Source organism: Cervus elaphus, chromosome 2, assembly GCF_910594005.1.
Source record: "Cervus elaphus chromosome 2, mCerEla1.1, whole genome shotgun sequence".
NCBI classification, from domain to species: Eukaryota; Metazoa; Chordata; class Mammalia; order Artiodactyla; family Cervidae; genus Cervus; species Cervus elaphus.
The window spans coordinates 46,620,294-46,639,814 of record NC_057816.1 but is presented as its reverse complement, the minus strand read 5'-3'; the positions used below and the strand labels follow the sequence as shown (position 1 = coordinate 46,639,814).

General features: G+C 41.9%; 1 protein-coding gene across 16 annotated transcripts in view; it reads right to left on the bottom strand.

Moving 5' to 3' along the window:
- Positions 1–19,521, bottom strand: part of FAT3 (FAT atypical cadherin 3) — a 762,831-nt gene that overhangs the window by 383,624 nt on the left and 359,686 nt on the right. The gene's annotated exons all lie outside the window — the stretch shown is intronic.

Below are 19,521 nucleotides of genomic sequence, written 5' to 3'. Positions count from 1 at the left end.
GCGGTTAGCCATTTCTCTTGGGGAAAACAACAATAAGAGCCACAACAACAAAAATGACATGAGCAACTGTATTTCTGCTCAATTTCCCACCAGTACAGCCGGAAATCTACCAAACCTACCAATTTCTCTTGGGAAAATAGAGGTAATACTGTTTTTAGCATCCCAGTCTCGTCTCATCTTTCTCTCCCCTTCTTCTGGTGGTTGGCATCGCTTCCCTTCATTTGTCACATCAAATATTCAAAACAAGCAAGAACTCGATGCCATAAATGACAGCGTCATTTAGGCTTTAACGGAAGGCTCCATACACTTATGTGGACTTGCACAGACTTTGCATTTTGACCATGGTAGCTAAACTGATTCTAAGAGGTGCGTCGATTGCCATATTCCTGCTACCTCCTAACAATGTCTGTTACCTTCATTTTACAGGGAAGGCAACGGAGGCACTCAGAGGTTAAGTAACAGCAGGTCACAGAGTCAGTATGTGGAAGAGCAGGGACTGCGCCCAGGAGACGGCCACTGGGCGGAGCCACCAGAGGCGGGGGGTGGGGGGGTGGGGGGGTCCAGTGGAAGCTTCTAGTTTATGTGCAGACAGAGGGCGTGGCTACCTGCTCATTGAACAGTCCTCCGACAGACATCTAACGGTGCAGACACAATGGGGGAGAGACCTTTTAACTCCAGAGAATCAAGCTACACCCAGAAAGCCCTCCAAAGCAAAACCACTGGTTTTCTTTCTTTTTGTTAAACTGGAGTACAGTTGATTTAAATATTGTGTGAAGTTTTAGGTGTACGGAAGAGTGATTTGGTTATATGTGTGTATATACATAAATATTTTTATTCTATTTTTTCCATTATAGTTTATTACAAGATATTGGATATAGTTGCCCATGCTATATTGTAAATTCTTATTGTTTATCTATTTTATATATAGTAATGTGCATCTGTTAACCCCATTTCCCAACTTATATATCCCTTTTGGTAACCACTAGTTTGATTTCTTCATTTGTGAGCCTGTTGCTGCTTTGTAAATGAGTTCATTTTTATGATTTTTCTAAGTTCCATATATAAGTGATATCATATATTTGTCTTTCTCAGTTTGACATGTCACATAGTATGATAACCTCGAGGTCCAGCCATGTTACTGCAAATGGCATGATTTCATTCTTTTGTCTGGCTGAGACACATTCCATTGCCTATCACATCTTCTTTATACATTTATATACTGATGGACATTTAGGCTGCTTTCATGACTTGGCTATTTTAAATAGTGCTGCAATGAAAACTGGGGTGCATGTATCTTTTTGAAGTAGGTTCTTTGTCTTTTTCGAACTCATGCCCAGGAGTGGGATTGCTGGCTCATATGGTAGATAAAGAAGGCTGAGCACCGAAGAACTGATGCTTTCCAACTATGGTGTTGGAGAAGACTCTTGAGAGACCCTTGGACTGAGAGGAGATCAAATCATTCAATCCTAAAGGAAATCAACCCTGAATATTCATTGGAAGGACTGATGCTGAAGCTAAAGCTCCCATACTTTGGCCACCTGATGCAAAGAGACAACTCATTGGAAAAGACCCTGCTGCTGGGAAAGCTAGAAGGAAGAAGGAGAAGGGGACGACAGAGGATGAGATGGTTGGATGGCATCACTGACTCAATGGACATGAGTCTAAGCAAGCTCCGGGAGATGGTGAAGGATAGGGAGGCCTGGCGTGCTGCAGTCCATGGGGTCATGAGAGTCGGACATGACTGAGCGACTGAGCGACTGAACAACTGAACGACAACAACACGGTAGATCTAGTTTTAGGTTTTAAGGAACCTCCACACTGTTCTCCATGGTGGCTGCATCAATTAACATTCCCACCAACACTGCAGGTATCTGTTCTCTCTACACCCTCTCCGGAATTTATTCTTTGTAGATTTTTTTTTGATGATGGCCATGCTGACTGGTGTGAGGTGACATCTCCTTGTAGTTTTGATTTGCAGTTCTCTAATAGTGATGTTGAGCATCTTTTCATGTGCATGTTGGCCAAAACCACCAGTTTTCATGAGGACCAGATGGTGCCACTAGGACACAGTTTACACAGGGAAAAAGACAAGTCAAGATAATTAAAATCCAGTGAGCTGAGGGCTGACAGGCACCCAGGCAGAAAAGTCACCGGAGGTCAGAGTGCAGGGTGAGTAGCGGTCTGGAAACATCTGGGATGACTTCATAGAGGGGATGATCTTTCAGCAGTTTTGAAGGACAAGTTGGAAACCGCTGGGTAAACAGGTGAGGATTAAGCCGTGTGTAAATGTAAAAACAACGTTAATAAGACTGTAAGGCAGGCAGGAACCAGAGGGTGAAGGTGCCTGAATGGCAGGCCAAGGAGTATGGATTTTATCCCATTAGCAGCGGGGAAATAGTCAAGGACTAAAGAGTTGTACAATAACCAGTCTAGTCACAGTGAGCTGATGGTTGCCTGAGGATCTGTTACACGTTTGTGTATCTGGGCCTAACAGCAACACATTTTCTTTTCTTTGCATTGCTGGCATTAATCACAACAAAGCATCATCACCTACAATTTCTGGTTCACGCTAAAGGAAATGCACAATATAAAAATGGCTTAATTGTCTGCTTCCCCAGTACCTGGGGATACTGTGAATGCCTCAGGAAACTGTGAATACAACAACTGGCAGGTCACCACCTACCCTGGAGAAGTGGAGAAGGGGCAGTGACACTGTTTACCTGCGTATTAAATATCAGTAAAATTTAAATTCTTCTGCTCTTGGGGGGTGAAGATAAATACATTTAGAAATTACAAAATGTGTGCTGCTTGTGCCCATGCTGCTGCTCTATTAATAACAGGTGGCTTTGCCTTAAGGACACAGGCTGCAGTATTTGTTTCTCACTATACACTTCGTGCCTAAAACAGTGCCACGTGACCAAGCAGACTTTCAGTAATTTGTTGTACGGACTGAAAGGAGTGAATGTTTCCATTTCTAATTTTTAAAAAATTATAACATTTTTTATTGATTATTTTCCACTTATAGTTATTGTAAAATATTGGCCATATTCCCCATGTTGTATCCTTAAGCTTATCTTCTACCCACCTCCCTTCTCCCCCAATTCTATAATTCTGCTCTCTTACCCCTTCCCCACTGGTGAAAAGGATGAATGTTAAACTGGATTTAAAGCAGGTTAGGTGAAGGGATAGTAAGTCTCAAGAATTTATAAAGGGAACTTGTGGTCCAGTGGTTGAGAATCCGCCTTCCAATGCCAGGGACATGGCTTCAGTCCCTGGTTGAGGAATTAAGACCCCACAGGCCATGGGGGTAACTAAGCCTGTGCGCTGCAACTAGAGAATGTCTGTCCGCCGTGACCAGAGAGCGCCTGTGAATGCCTGTGTGCTGCAACAAGGAGTCCTTGCTGCCCAATGGCAAGACTAGAAAAAAGAATTCATCGAATTTCTCAGTTAAAAATCAGTCACCTGTCATAGTACCAATCCTTGGTTCATATCTCTTGGCTGAAAGTTAAAGAGTGCCAAGACATTTTTACTACTGTCAACAACAATGAAATTATATTTGGATAACCCTTTAATTTTGAAGCTGGTTGACATAAACATGTTTTTCAGTTGATCACAAAATTCTGAGGTGACTGCTCAAAGATGTTTTACTGATAGGAGTACATGATCAAAAAGTTGGGAGACCAGAGATTTAGTTTGTGGCGTGGCATGTGTGTGTTTGGTCATGTCCAACTCTTTGTGACCCCATGGACTGTAGTCCACCAGGCTCCTCTGTCCAGGGGATTTCCCAGGCAAGAATACTGGAGTGGGTTGCTGTTTCCTTCTCCAGTTTTAGTTAGTAAACCTCCACAATTAATTACAGTCCCTCGCTCTTCCTCACATATTTCCTGTTGCTTCTACAGAGCCAAAATTATGGACAGAGAAGTCTTTTTATATTCAGAGAATAAAGTAGTTACCTAGAAACCAATAAGAAATATTTTCTGAGCAATTACTTCACAGATGACATTGAACATAGGGGAGAAGAATTTATGGGCAGCAGAAAGCAGAGAAAGGATAGGCAGACGATCCCTTCTCCAGCTTTTTCCAAATATAGTCCACAGAAACGAAGCCGTTTATCATAGTTTTCTCAATGCACACCAATTGCAGCACTGTTACATATTATACCCATTGTACAGGTAAGATGACTGAGGCTTAACAAGGTTAAGTAATTGATATCAGAGTAACTGGGGAGAATATGAATTAAAGTAATAAATGTATATCTCAGCTTTCTATATAAAGAGGTTATTTTCGAGAATATATAAAATGCAGAAAGAAGAGAGACAGACAGGATCAGTCAGTTCAGTTCAGTCACTCAGTCCTGATTGACTCTGCAACCCCATGGACTGCAGCACGCCAGACCCCTCTGTCCATCACCAACTCCCGGAGTCCACCCAAACTCATGTCCATTGAGTCGGTGATGCCATCCAACCATCTCATCTTCTGTTGTCCCCTTCTCCTCCTGCCCTCAATCTTTCCCAGCATCAGGGTCTTTTCTAAGAAGTCAGTTCTTCGCATCAGGTGTCCAAAGTACTGGAGCTTCAGCTTCAGCATCAGTCCTTCCAATGAATATCCAGGACTGATCTCCTTCAGGATGGACTGGTTGGATCTCCTTGCATTCCAAGGGACTCTCAAGAGTCTTCTCCAACACCACAGTTCAAAAGCATCAATTCTTTGGTGCTCAGCTTTCTTTATAGTCCAACTCTCACATCCATTCATGACTACTGGAAAAACCATAGCTTTGACTAGATGGATATTTGTTGGCAAAGTAATGTCTCTGCTTTTTAATATGCTGTCTAGGTTGGTCATAGCTTTTCTTCCAAGAGGCAAGTATCTTTAAATTTCATGGCTATAGCCATCATTTGCAATGATTTTGGAGCCCAAGAAAATAAAGTCTCTGACTGTTTGCACTGTTTCTCCATATATTTGCCTTGAAGTGATGGGAACAGATGCCATGATCTCAGTTTTTTGAATGTTGAGTTTTAAGCCAACTTTTTCACTCTCCTCTTTCACTTTCATCAAAAGGCTCTTTAGTTCTTCTTCACTTTCTGCCATAAGGGTGGTGTCATCTGCATATCTGAGGTTATTGATATTTCTCCCGGCAATCTTGACTCCAGCTTGTGCTTCCTCCAGCCCAGCATTTCTCATGATGTACTCTGCATATAAGTTAAATAAGCGGGGTGACAACATACAGCCTTGACGCACTCCTTTTCCTATTTAGAACCAGTCTGCTGTCCCACGTCCTGTTCTAACTGTTGCTTCCTGACCTGCATACAGGTTTCTCAGGAGGCAGGTAAGGTGGCCTGGCGTTCCCATCCCTTTAAGAATTTTGCAGTTTGTTGTGACCCACACAGACAGGCTGGTTTCCATAAACGAGTCCCTGCTTCGCACAGCTGATGTGGTGACTTCGCACAGGAGGCAGCCGCATGCACACATCACATGGAGACACGCATCCCGCAGCGTGCATTTCTGCTCAGTAGCTCCAGGCTGACTCTGCGCGACCCTATGGACTGGAGCCTTCCTGCCTGCTCTGTCCCTGGGGTTCTCAAGGCAGGGTTACTGGAGAAGCTAGCCATGTTTACCTCCAGGGGATCTTCCCAACCCAGGGATGGAACCCATACCTCTCATGTCTCTGCACTGGCAGGTGAGGTCTTTAACACTAGTGCTACCTATGAAGCCCGGATGTCTGAGTAGTGACTTATGCATGACAAAAATCTTCATGTTAAATGCTGAAAGGCTGGAAGGTGATCATCGGAGTTAAACAGAGCCAGGTGAGAGGTCAGTTAACAAGGCTGCTGGGAGGGGAGAGCACCCAGATAATAGGGCAAAAGGAAAGGTTACCTCGGGGAGAGATTTTAATCACTCAACTTAGTGAACGAATGTCTGCTCAGTCGCTCAGTCGTAGCCGACTCTATGCAACCCCATGGACTGTAGCCCACCAGCCTCCTCTGTCCATGGGATTCTCCAGGCAAGAATACTGGGATGCGTTGCCATTTCCTTCTCTAAGTGAATGAATATAGATGCTATTAAGATCAAATTTCTAATTATCCCTTCTTCATGGCCAAGATATCAGGGCTTCCCTCATGGTCAGTAAGTAAAGAATCCACCTGCAATGCAGGAGACCTGGGTTCGATCCCTGGGTGGGGAAGATCCCCTGGAGAAGGGAAAGGCTACCCACCCCAGTATTCTTGCCTGGTGAATTCCATGGACTGTATACCATGGGGTCACGAAGAGTCAGACATGACTGAGCGACTTTCACTCACTTTCACACGGGCAAGAGGCACTTAACACTATCAAATGGTTGATGGCAAATTTACTACTTCCTCAGAGAAAACAAAAGAAAAAAGACATGAGAACTATAAAGACAAGATATTTATGGAGTTGGATAAATTCCCACATGTAAAACAATATAGCTTAGCTCTTTAAGGTACTTTTAACCGCATGGATTTTGGTGGAAATTTTACGAAAATTAAGGAAATAAAGTAGCTGAATTTTCTCCATGTAAATGCTGCATTTTCACCTTCAAAGAGCTCTCAGAACATTATTAAAGATAAAGCAGATAACATTAAACCATGAGGCAGATAAAAGTGTCATAATGGAACCATTTCGGGTAAACAAACACACACATATACACACACACACAGTAGAAGACTCTGAAAGGCTGTCAATACTGAAGGAGAAGAACTATGGAAGTGTCATCCACATTGTATACACCAGGGCACTGTAGTGACAAAAACATCTATGAAATTTGGAGAATTTTCCTTGCAAGTGCCTCAGATAGGCTATTAAGTAACTGAAAAAGAAATTTTCTTCCCTACTGATAAGTGCTGCCTAACCAGTCTTAAATCACTTTTAAACATTCTGTCAAAAAAGCTGATAACTTAAAGGTGGTAGTGCATTGACAGGCATTCTTCCTTTTCTAAAAGGATCTCTTAGAATTTCTAAAGCATGAAAAGTTTCTGCAGTAAATATTCACATATTTCTGAAGAAATGTTTAGAAGGCCAATTGGTAAGAGCAGTAGCATAATAACAGAAAAAATAAGCAACGTATAAATCACAGGAGCTGAAATATATAACTCAGTTACAAAGAGACCAATAAACATCAACAAAAATCCAGCCAGACTTAGTCCAGCACCTATAATGAACACAAATGATGCTCAATTGGGGGAAGGGTATCTTTAGAACTCAAGGATAAAATTGGGTGATAGTAGTTTCTATGATCACACACAGTAGAAACAGGATTTTTCAACAAATTCCAGTATTCTTGAACCAAGGAATATACCTATAAAAAGGAAACTATGTCTTAGAACAATAAAAATAAGAAGCAAAGCATGGGAAAAAATTTTGTGACGTTGGATTTGGCAACATGTTCTGACATGTGATAATCAAAGCACAAGAAACAAAAGAAATGAGCAGATCAACTGGACATTATCAAAATCAAAACATTTCCATTCTTCAAAGGACACTATCAAAAAAGTGAAAGACAATCAGAATGAGGAGAAAATATCTGCACGTCCTACATATCTGATAAGATATTTGTACCTAGAATATATAAAGAACTCTTACAAGTCAATGATAAAAAGAAAACACAATTAAAAAGTGGTCAAAGGACTTGATTAGAGGCTTTCAGAAAGAATTGATATATCTATAAAGATGACACAAGAATAAGCAAGAAGTACATGAGAAGATATTCCACATTATCAGTCATTAGGCAAATGTAAATCAAAACCACCATGTGATAAGGAAACAACAAACTATCCATCAACAGACGAACAGATAAAGAAGGTGTGGTAAATGCACATAAGAGAATACTACTCAGTCACCTGCAGAAATGGACATAGAGATACGAAGTGAAAAGTGAAAGTGTTAGTCGCTCAGTTGTCTGACTCTTTGTGACCCCATGGACTATAGCCTGCCAGGCCCCTCTGTCGATGGAATTCTCCAGGCAAGAATACTGGAGTGGGGAGCCTTTCCCTTCTCCAGGGGATCTTCCTGACCCAGGGATCGAACCCAGGTCTTCCTCATTACAGGCAAATTCCTTAACATCTGAGACACCAGGGAAGCCCATACTAAGTGAAGTCAGAGACAGACAGATTGCAAATGATATTATTTATATGTGGGATCTAAACTATGATATAGATGATTTATGAAACAGAAACAGGCTCACAAACATGGAAAAGAGATTTGTGGTTGCCAAGGTGGAAAGGGGTGGCAGAGGCAAGGAGTTAAAATTCGGGGTTTGCAGATGCAGACTACTGTATACGAGGTGGAAAAACAATGAAATCCTACTGCATACAACAGGTAGCACTCAATACCCTTTCATAAACCAGAACATAAAGAATATGAATATATTTACATGTATATATCTGAATCACCTTGCTGTATACCAGATACTAACACAACCCTATAAATCAACTATACTTCAGTAAAAGACAAATAAAAACCAATCAAACAGACAAAAGCCCACCATGTAATACCACTGAACACCCTGTTGGATGGCTAAAAACAAAAAGTCAGATGATAACAATTGTTGGAGAGGAAATGGAACAATCAGAACCTTCACGCTGCTGCTAGGAATGTGAGATGAGGTGCTCTGGAAAATCGTAGGGGATTGCTCAAAACTTTAAACATATAACCTAGCAATAACCATCTGACTTAGGAATTACACTCCTATGTATATTCCTAAGAGAGTGAAAGTATATATCCACATAAAAACTTGAGGTCGATTATTTCTTAATGTATAAAAATATCAAGTCACTGTTACACATCTGAAACTAATATGATATAGTATGTCAGTTTAACTCAAGTTTTCAAATAAATAAAAGACATTTGACAGAAATAAACTCACAATAAAAAAAAAAAAGTGTACATGGACATTCACAGTAGCAGTGTTTATAACAGCCCAAACAACCCAAACGTCCATCTGCTAAAGAATAGATAAGCAAAATGTGGTATACGCAGATAATATCCAGCCATAAAAAGAAGTTAAATACTGATGTATATGACAAGATTAATAACTTTGAAAACAAAAAGCCACACATTATATGATTCAGCTTGTATGAAATGTCTAGAATAAGCAAAGATTCAGAGACAGAAGATAAGCTAGCTGTTACTTAGGGTTGAGGCCCAGGGGGAGGGGGGGTGAGTACTATAAGGTATGAGTCTGTGAAAGTTCTAAAACTGATCATGGTAGGAGTTGCACAAATCTGTAAATGTATCAAAAAATTGTACATAAATATGTGAATGTGTACACAAACATGTACATAAATTGTGTGGTATATGAATTATATTTTAACGAAGTTCTAACCAAAAAGAAAAAGTTAGTGGAGCTTCCCAGGGGCTGAGACTGAAGGTGAAAATAAATCTGGCATCACAGAAATGGAAGGAATACAGTACAGAATGGGACTTTTGAGGTTGACAAGCACAGGTTTGAATTCCAATTAAAATACTTATTGCCTGAATGAATTTGGAAAAGTCATTTATTCTCCCTAAATCTCAGTTTATTGCTTTGAAAAGAAAGTAACAATTACACCAAATGTACAGAAGTATAATGATGAGCACCATATTTCCAGTTCGCACTGAAAACAGAATTACATGGTATCAATGTCCCACATTATTCTCTGACAACCACCAGCAAGTGTAAAATACAAACAGCCTCCTTAAGAGGAACAAGTGCTTGCCAATGAGTTATGACTGCAACCTACAGAAATAAAATGCACAATAAATGCAATGTGCTTGAATCGTCCTGAAACCATCCCCTCACCTTATCCGTGCAAAAACTATTTACAGCAAAACTGGTCCTGGTGCCAAAAAGGTTGGAGACTACCGCTCTAGATCAATGAATTTGCCACTCTTGGAATAGTCATTATGATCCTAGAATTGGGAAGAATCACTCTTAAAATGAAAAAGCAGGTTTTAAATTCTATGTTACCAAGTCTCAAATTCTTCATCTCTGGAGTGGAGAATAACAGTAATGGCTTCACTGGTTGTTATGAAGATGAATTAAGATATATGGAAACAACTAAACACACACAACACCTAGTGTGTTAGAATGTTCTGAATGATTTTTTTAAATGCATTGGCAGAAGCCAGAAAATTGTGCTAAACAATGAAGGCTCTGGCTCAGTGTTACTATTCACTGATCAGTTTTAAAATACCAACTGAAGTTCTCCTTGACCCACATTAATGGGCTTGGGGAGTGTGGGGGTGAAGGGACAGACCCTTGAAGGTCTCCCCAAAGTCAGCTCTTTGCCATCGAGGAAAGCAATTTCCCAGCCAGGTGCAGAGTAGCTATTTGGAAATGCTCCTGAAAAATTCTTCTCTGGGTAATCAGAAATATTAAAAAAAAAAAAAAAAACCACACAAACAATTTTGTCCTTGTATTATTAATTACCTTTCAGGACAGAAATAAAACAAAACAAATTACCCCTGCTGAGTAGCGTGATAACCAGAGACAGTACCAGACGAGCTAAGCCCGTTTCATGCCAGAGACAAATAGGGCTTGCTCGGTGCCAGAGATAAATTGGACAGACTCATCTCCTGCTAGAAATAACCCTCAAAACACAAAAGCAGGTTTAAGCACTCAGCAGCTTAAACACACACACACATACACACACACACACACCAGTAGCTCACGCAAATACATCACACTCTGCACTCATGCTTTGACTTCTGAGAGACCATTTGAAATGTAATTTAATGCTGGTTAGGCAAGAGCTTATCTTTAGGAAAAGAAAATTCCCTCTTACCTAAACAAACATTTTCTAGAATTATTCAAATAAATTCCTATCAGTGGTTAGTAATTATGTCCCTGGAATGGGTACAACCAGTGCCTGACAACCAGTGCCTCTGAGAGGACAGAAAACGTCACCATCCAGTCCGGCGAGCCAAGTCTTCTGCATGCCCAGACCCGTCCTGGAGAATGATGGCCCGGGATGGGATGCTTCATATCTCAAAGCATTTCTCACAAGCCAAAGTCTGGCAGCGAATGCCTGCTATGATAGCATGAAACATCTACCTTGGCCAAATAAAAAAAGCCATTCCAAAATAAGGCCCATAAAACATGTGGCATGAGCCTTCAGGCCTATGAAATTTTCACATTTTGTCAAAGGCAATCCTGGCAAATCTTTATCCCCAAATAAGTCACCCCTCAGGAATAGAGAATGAGCTTTTTTATTTCCCTTATTAAATTCAGAACATTTCTTGGTTCCTAGTACATCAGAGGCCAAGATTTCAAGACATTTTAAGGCATCCTATGATTCTATTTTCCTCCCTTCCAAACCAAGACAGCCTTACTAAACTACAGGTTTTATCACTCCCTCTACTGCTCATGAATTTACAAAGACTCCCTGCAGTCTGAACAGGGCAGAGAGCTGCAAGCTGTCACCAGACCATGGCTGAGTTCAAGGTAGGTCCTGCATCAACAAAGAATTTATCAAGGATGAAGCAACCCTACCTTGGAAAGGTCAGAGCTACAGAGATAAGGTGCTGAGTTGCTTCAGTCATGGTCCGATTCTTTGCGCCCCCATGGACTATAGCACGCCAGGCTCCTGTGTCCTTGGGATTCTCCAGGTAAGAATACTGGAGTAGGTTGCCATGCCCTCCTCCAAGGGCTCTTCCCCACCCAGGGACTCTTAAGTCTCCTGCACTGGCAGGTTGGTTCTTTACCATGATCACCACCTAGGAAGCCCCATAGAGATAAGCTGGGTGGGACTGAACAGGAGAGAAGTCAGAGTTGACTTCTGGCTTGAGGTTTGGTCACAGACCACATGGCCCAACGCAGGCAGTTAGGCAGAGAGACACAAAATGTGGACCACAGTGCCAAGAAGAATTTTAATTGGTTTAAGGTCAGTCTCTGAACAGTTTCGGGGGAAGGAATTTAATAGTTAACATTAAACTTCCTTACAGCCTGCATTATACTGTAAGTCATCAAGCTAAAAACAGTAGAAAACATAGGTGGAGGAGCGTTCTGGGAGGAAGAGAGACCCTGGGATCCATCCCACTGCCTCTCATAACGTGTGGTAATGGGGTACAGTGAAGACTACTTAATGGGAAGGCAAGGGAACTCACATAGGTCAGTATTGACACCCTTAACAAAATATGAGCCAAATTCTTCTGTAGAAAGTGAAGATGGAAGACGAGAAAATTCAGTGGAAATGTTTGAAAGAGAAACGGGGAGGACTGAGATGGAGAATAAAGAGTTAAAAACTATGAAAAATGGGTTTGCCAACCAACAGTTAAGTACTACTTACAAAGTTGAAAGCTAAAATGCATTAATTGACATTAATTCAAACTTTAATTCAATTCCTACTATAAGCTAAGCTTGAATGGGGCACAGAGACATACAAAGCAGTGTATAGACTCAGAGTTCAGTTGGGACAGATTTGCAAACAGGAAACTACAATTTAGCGAGTGGCTAGTGCTCTGATTGTGCCAAACACAGGGCATTTGTGAATAACAATCTGCATTGAGCTGTGATTTTCTTTTTTCCTTCCTGTAGTGGGGCTTGGCAATCTAAAACTATCAGGTCTGAGGATTTCAGTGACCCGGAGGTTTGGGTTGATAAACTGGGTGCGGAAACAGTGTGTTCTTTACTGTTTCAGCACCTTGGAGAGTACCGGGCTCAGAGAAGGGCTTTGGCTTTTCCCCCTCTTTGGTGCGGGAATTAGAAGACAACTTCGTGAATTAAGTTATAAATCACCATGGCTCTTCACTGAGCAGGAGGCGCGTGAACAGAGGAAGAAGACAAAGGACTGTGGGAATTCGATTTCAGGGGTAAGACACACGTGTAAATGACCCAGAGAACAGAGAAGTTGATTTTGTTTGAAATGATGAACTTTTGATAATCACATGAGGTCACTGTAGTCTCTGAGGATAGTGATAAAGGCAAAGATAGAGAAGGTGATGGTATGGTATGAAACCCCATAGTTTGTGGGAAAACATATGGGAGGCTGGTAGATAACAGCTAAAAGCAAGGATAGAATTTAGGGCAAGAGACTGAACATGTTCTTCAATCCTCCTCCTCCACGTTATGCTGAATAAGCGAGGAGCCTCTATGTGAGACAGTTTCCAGATAAGTAAATTCCAGTGAGCTGGCCACGGGTACACTCATAAAAACAATGAGAGTCATAGCCAACATTTGTTTAACACTTATTTATTCACTGTGTGTGCATTACCCCTTGTAATCCTCCTGTCCATAACAATGGAGAGCACCATCATCAGCCTCATTTAAAAATGCAGAGACTGAGGCTTTCACGATTTCTGTTGAACTTACTTGATCATAAGCCCATAGCAGCACAATCAGGATGTCAACACAAAGCACTCTCCCTTAACCAATTGTTGCTGTTAAGTTGCTCAGTCGTGTCTGACTTTTCGCGACCCCATGGACTATTGCCCACCAGGCTCCTCTGGCCATGGGATTGCCCAGGCAAGACGACTGGAGTGAGTCACCATTTCCTTCTCTACTCTTAATCAGCAGATTACAGAGAAGGAGGATAAAATGCAAGATTGGGGTGAATGGGATAATTTATGTGTGTTTGTGTACTTCTGATTAAAAACATAAAATGGCATCAACTTCCCAAAATGACTCTGTGCATTCTGCCGACCCTCCAGGGCCTGCGCCGAGTCCCCTGCGGGCCGGCCGTGAGGGTGGGCGGCTGCAGGATCAGTCAGCGCAGGCTGCGGCCCCCTCGGCTCAGAGCGCAGGGCGCCAGGGCGCAGTGACAGGAGCAGCATCCCTGCTTGGCCAGGCTGTGGCATCAGCTCAGAACACACCGACCAGGAGGTGGCCTAGACACGCCTGAGTGAACAAAGCAATACAAGACTCCGAGAAAAAGCAAATCTGTCCCGGGAGGTGAGGGTACACAAACCGTTATCCCAGAGGGCACCTGGCTTCATGACAAAGGAAAACAGCTTCAGACATCCACAGCTTCCCATCTTCATTTAAAACTAATTTTATGGCCTGCAGTTCAAGTTATTTCCAATGTAAAGTTATATAAGAATATTATTCCTAACCATAACCGAGGGAAACCTTTTTCCTTTCCGCACTCACCTCCTCCACAGTGCAGTAAATACCTACTACACCATGGCAGTGACAATCACAGAAACTCCGAATCATTTCACATCATGCTTTCCAGGAAGAGAAGTGTATCTGGGCTTATGGTATCTCTGCGAATTTCCAACGTAAAGCACCAACTAGTTCCAGATAACACAGGAAAAACTTGGAATGAGATTTTTAAAAACTTTTTGGTCTCAAAGCTTCTGTGATGACCACAGGATTGAAAATTTTGCCTCTGTAATAAAAGGTATTCTCTGCTAACATACTAGTGAATGAGCATAGTCAGACAAATGAACAGAAAGTGCTAACAGTGCTCTGATCCCCAGTGGAATCTTCCCCCTAAATCGCGAGCTTATGGGCAGCAAGCATATGAGGATCAGAGCGTGAAGAGAGGATGCTTCATACTTTCCCCAGTGCCAGCCCCAGAAGTGCTCGCAGCCAACTCGGAGACTGGTGCCAACACACAAGACACACATGGCACACGGCTCCTCTTGAGGAGAGGGAGCTTGTCTGCCTTGCGACGGCACCCGCGGGCCACAGGAATATAAAGCCTGGCACAGAAGCCGGGCCTAGGAGGACACACTTCTTGACTGTCTATTACGTTCAGAGTATGTGAGATCAAAGATTGGGGTTGGAATTAGGCTGTAGATGTTACAAGCATTCATGTCATCCACTAAGGCATTTACTTCTGCTAAATATCCTATAGTTATGGGTTTGAAATACGCAACCATTGTTGCCAGGACCTCCATTTTCTTTCCCGAACTGAATCCTATCCCACCTTGCCTCTCAGATGATAAAGAAATTGTGAATTCTAGAATGTATGACTCGGTTTTCCCATCAGTGCCTCTCTAGGACTTAGATCTGCTCCTAGAGTGGCAAAAAGCTCAGCTTCATTCTCCATTTTTCATTTAAACTCCTGATTTTCATGGGAAATATCAGTCTTCCCACAATGTAAAGCTGAAAAGTGCCTGGTAACTTCAGGGACAGAGCATCCCCACTGTGAATTCCTTCTTTTTGGAAGAAAAAAACCTCTCCAAACTCTAAACTCTTTTAAGCCACTACTAGCATCTTGTTATCTTAGCTCCATGTAGAATCTCCACAAATATTATTATTATATTACTTCAAAAAGAAAAGGTGGAAAGTATTTGACATTTGGACAAAATTTATCCTTTGAACTAAGTGTAAAGAGGTGATGTTTAAAGTTGCAAAAGTACACCTGGAATGTTAATTTTTAGCCACTATATTATCAAATATCATAAAGGAGTAATACTATTCCTTACAAGCTAGAGGTTTCTTTCTTTCCTTTTCTGTTTCTATTCTCTTTTATTCTCCCTCCCATATCTAATTTTTTCTTTCTTTCCTTTCACCAGTAAATTTCTTAGTAAGACTTTATCAAGGGTGTTAGAGACCATGTTAAAAGAAAGGCGTAGCCTCTCCAAGCAGGAGGCTGGGTGGTAGGAACCCAGCTACAGTGCAGGAGACCTGTGTCCGCTCCCTGGTCAGAAAGGTCCCCTAAGAAGGAGACGGCTACCAGCTCTGGCAGCATAGCCTGACACAATCCTGCGGACAGAGGAGCCTGGCGGGCTACAGCCCATGGGGTCACAAAGAGTCAGACACGACTTAGCGACTAAATGACAACTACAAGCAGAAATACCAACAAATCCCAACACTTTAAGAAACTTTCTTCAGGTTATTTCTTACAAATAGCAGACAGAGGACTTGAATCCAGATCTAATCTAAAACTAGAATTCATTTCACCGCAAGAGTCTGCCTCTCCTGTTCTCTCAATAGTCAATGAAGCACATTCTTTGTATTTACTCACAATAGTAAATACAAGTGCTATCCTTCATTTTAAAAGTAGAAAATAGAATATTTTGTGTTCTTCTCTGTAAGAATCTTAAAGTGAGCTGGTATTTATTAATGCAATTCTTAAATATGACTTTTCCTATTCAAGTGTGTGACTTGCTATAAAGAGAGACACTCAAAACAAAATTATTTCACATTTAATTATTCATGTTATAATTAGTTACAAACACATTTTATTTTTATGTTAAAGAAAGAGAGAATGTCCCTTTAAGCGATTTTGTCATGATTTTCTACTGTAATTCAATAACTGCTTGGTGCTGAGAAGGCTGAAATTTTCATTTGAATTCTTCTACTTAAATTTTTACATCACTGGCTGTAACCCCAGGGTATGGGCAATTTGTAATGTTAGCAATTCTTTAGATGCTGAATATTAAAATCTACTTTTGTATTTCAAGGGTTATTTCTAATTACATGCACAATTGCTAATCCATCTGCCTACTATATAGATGTCTGTGGTTATATATGCTTGAATACTTACTGAAAATTAAATAACATCATAAACAGTCAAATTAATTTCCTTGAGAATACCAAAGGCAAGAAGGCTGTGCTAAGACAAAATATGATTTGCCCTGAGAAACATAAATAAGGCTTATCTTAAACCTCACTGAATTTGTCACATTCTATCATTAGAGTCTTTTAAGAAAAATCCTAAAATTTGAAATAAGCGATACCAGAGAAATATTACCTTTTACGTGTGTGTGTGTGTATAATATATATAACATATATATATATATATAAAACCTTAGCTGGATGAATAATTTAAAATTTTAGTCTAAAGATGTTTCACTGTCAAACCAACAAGTCCATAATGTGTTCCCTGCAATAACATGACCAAGTGTAGCAGTTTCAGTAAGAACTTATTTCCCTGCATGTTCTAACATAATAGAAAATTGTAAAAGACAAAAAATTCCTGGGCTGTCTTTTGTTTCTTCAATCACTGTCATTGTTGTAAAGTAGGTGAAAAAATATGAAAGCCTGGACTTCAGAGTCCATGAAAATGATATTTATCCAAATTTTATAGAGATGTTGAGGAAAACTTAATTGCTGAGAAAACACATACACAGACCTCAGATGAAAAAGATAAAGGTTATCTGAGCAAGTTGCAATAGTGAAACAGTTCAGGAGGGAGGAAGCCTAAGGAATATGTCTCCCTGTTTTAGAGAGAAAATAAGATCCCGTGTTTCAAAGTTGGCTGACAGGGTTAGTATTGACAGAATAGTTTTCATAGAGAGAGATTTAGAAAGTCCCAAGGAAGGCAAAGTTGACCCTGATGTTTCCACTACAGGTTCTTTCAGAGAATGAGCCCCAGGTTGCACCTAGACATCTGCTGAAGGTGAGGATACTTGCTGGCCTCCAGCTGGTCTACAGAAACCACTGGGGCTTGGCCCTGCCCCAGAGGGATCAAAACCAAGATACAGATGATGGGTGCAAAGGTAAATGAGCTTTCGTTTGAGGTTCAGCCTCATGTGAGCCGCAGCATTTGGGAATCTGGAAGCTGGGCCATCTCTAACACTGAAGCTGGTGCAGTGTCCAAGGCGGGGGCGGGCGCTGAGGTCAGATCCAAGTGGTAACTCAGGTACCAGGAGAAGAGCGGAAAACAAGTGCTGGTTCACGAGCAGAGAAGAAGCAGCATCTGGGGAAGGGGAGAGACACAGCCAAAGAGGCAGCTTACGGGAATGCTGCTGAGGAAGGTCAGAGGCGCAAGCAAGTGGCCTGCTGCGCAGAAAAGAAAGCTGCTAATGAGCGGCCAGAAGACCGAGGACAAGCTCCAGGTGGGGCCAAAAGACGAGAGTCTCCTGGATCATTCAGGGGCCTGGATAACCCAAAGATCCATGTGTGCACACACATCCACACGTCATTGTATCAAGCCATGTTCAAAACCAGGCTTGTAATTTTACCTGTTTCAAATGTTAAAATCCTTTTCCATAAGTGGTTTCTTAATAGTACCGCTCTCCATGATACAGACCTAAGTGAGAATCCTGCTTCGCTAATCTGCTGGCTATGTGACCTTGGGCAAGTCCAGTTGACCTCAGTTAATAAATACCTACCACTTAACACTATTGTGAGACTCAGAACAGGCACCGCATGGAAAGCGTTTAGTCCAGTGCCCAGCACACGGCTCTTCCCCAGACGTCCCATGTTCTCATTCTGAAGGCCCTCTATCATACCTCCATCTACAGGTTTATGCACAACCCACCCCCAGACTCCTGGAATTTGGGTTCGGTGTGTCCCCCAACCCTGAACTTCCACAGAATCTGGTCTCATCAGGACCCACTGCCCTGTGCTGCCCTCCCCATCTGTCTCTGAGCCCCACTGAACCTTGAGCTCCATCATGACAGCAACCATGGGCACCATATTTGCTGGGCTATCTCCAGGCTCAAAGAAGTGCCTGGCACATAGGAAGTGAAGCACTGACTTTGCCAAGTTCAAAAATGAATAAATGAGAGAGTTGGTTTTTGGACACTAGTCTACCTTCTTCCTGGGCTTTGCAGGTGGCACTAGTGGTAAAGAATCCACCTGCCACTGCAGGAGCTGCCAGAGATGTGGGTTCGATTCCTGGGTTGGGACGAGCTCCTAGAAGAGGAAATGGTAACCCACTCCAGTATTCTTGCCGAGATAATCACATAGACAGAGGAGCCCGGCGGGCTATAGTCTATGGGGTCACAAAGAGTCAGACAGGACTGAAGTGACTGAACACACACACACTAGCTTCTCCCCAGGTTGCCCACATCCTGAATAAAGCAACTTTCCCTTTCCAGCCAAAACGAAAAAATAAAACAGTGAATGAGGTAAGGGTCTAGATCCTTTGTGATATCTCAGACAATACTGAGCTGTCCTTTGCTCAAATAAAGTAGCTATTACCCATGATAATATTGTATTTCTTAATTATACCCAGATTTATGATGTGGTTTATACCTGCACATATGCAGGTATATCCCAAACAAAAAATTAAAAAATTTTATTATCCCAATGCCACCCGCTTCTACATATAGCAGGGGGTCAACAAGCATCCAATGAATTAAAATTAGGTTCATAACTTTTGTCCAATCAATTAAATTTTGTGCATCTCAGTTTCCTTTTCTGTAAAATGTCTACATAAGCTCTGAACACCTTTGATTCTGTGAGTGTACTGGAAGGAAAAATCAGGTGTGAATTAGAAGACTCTTGAGAGTCCCTTGGACTGCAAGGAGATCCAACCAGTCCATCCTAAAGGAGATCAGTCCTGGGTGTTCATTGGAAGGACTGATGCTGAAGCTGAAACTCCAATACTTTGGCCACCTCATGCGAAGAGTTGACTCACTGGAAAAGACCCTGATGCTGGGAGGGATTGGCGGCAGGAGGAGAAGGGGACGACAGAGGATGAGATGGCTGGATGGCATCACTGACTCGATGGGCATGAGTTTGAGTGAACTCCGGGAGTTGGTGATGGACAGGGAGGCCTGGCGTGCTGCGGCTCATGGGGTCACAAAGAGTCGGACACGACTGAGCAACTGAACTGAACTGAACTGAACTGATGCTGATATAGAGCACAGACCCACATACACAATCGGTCCTCTTATAATTTT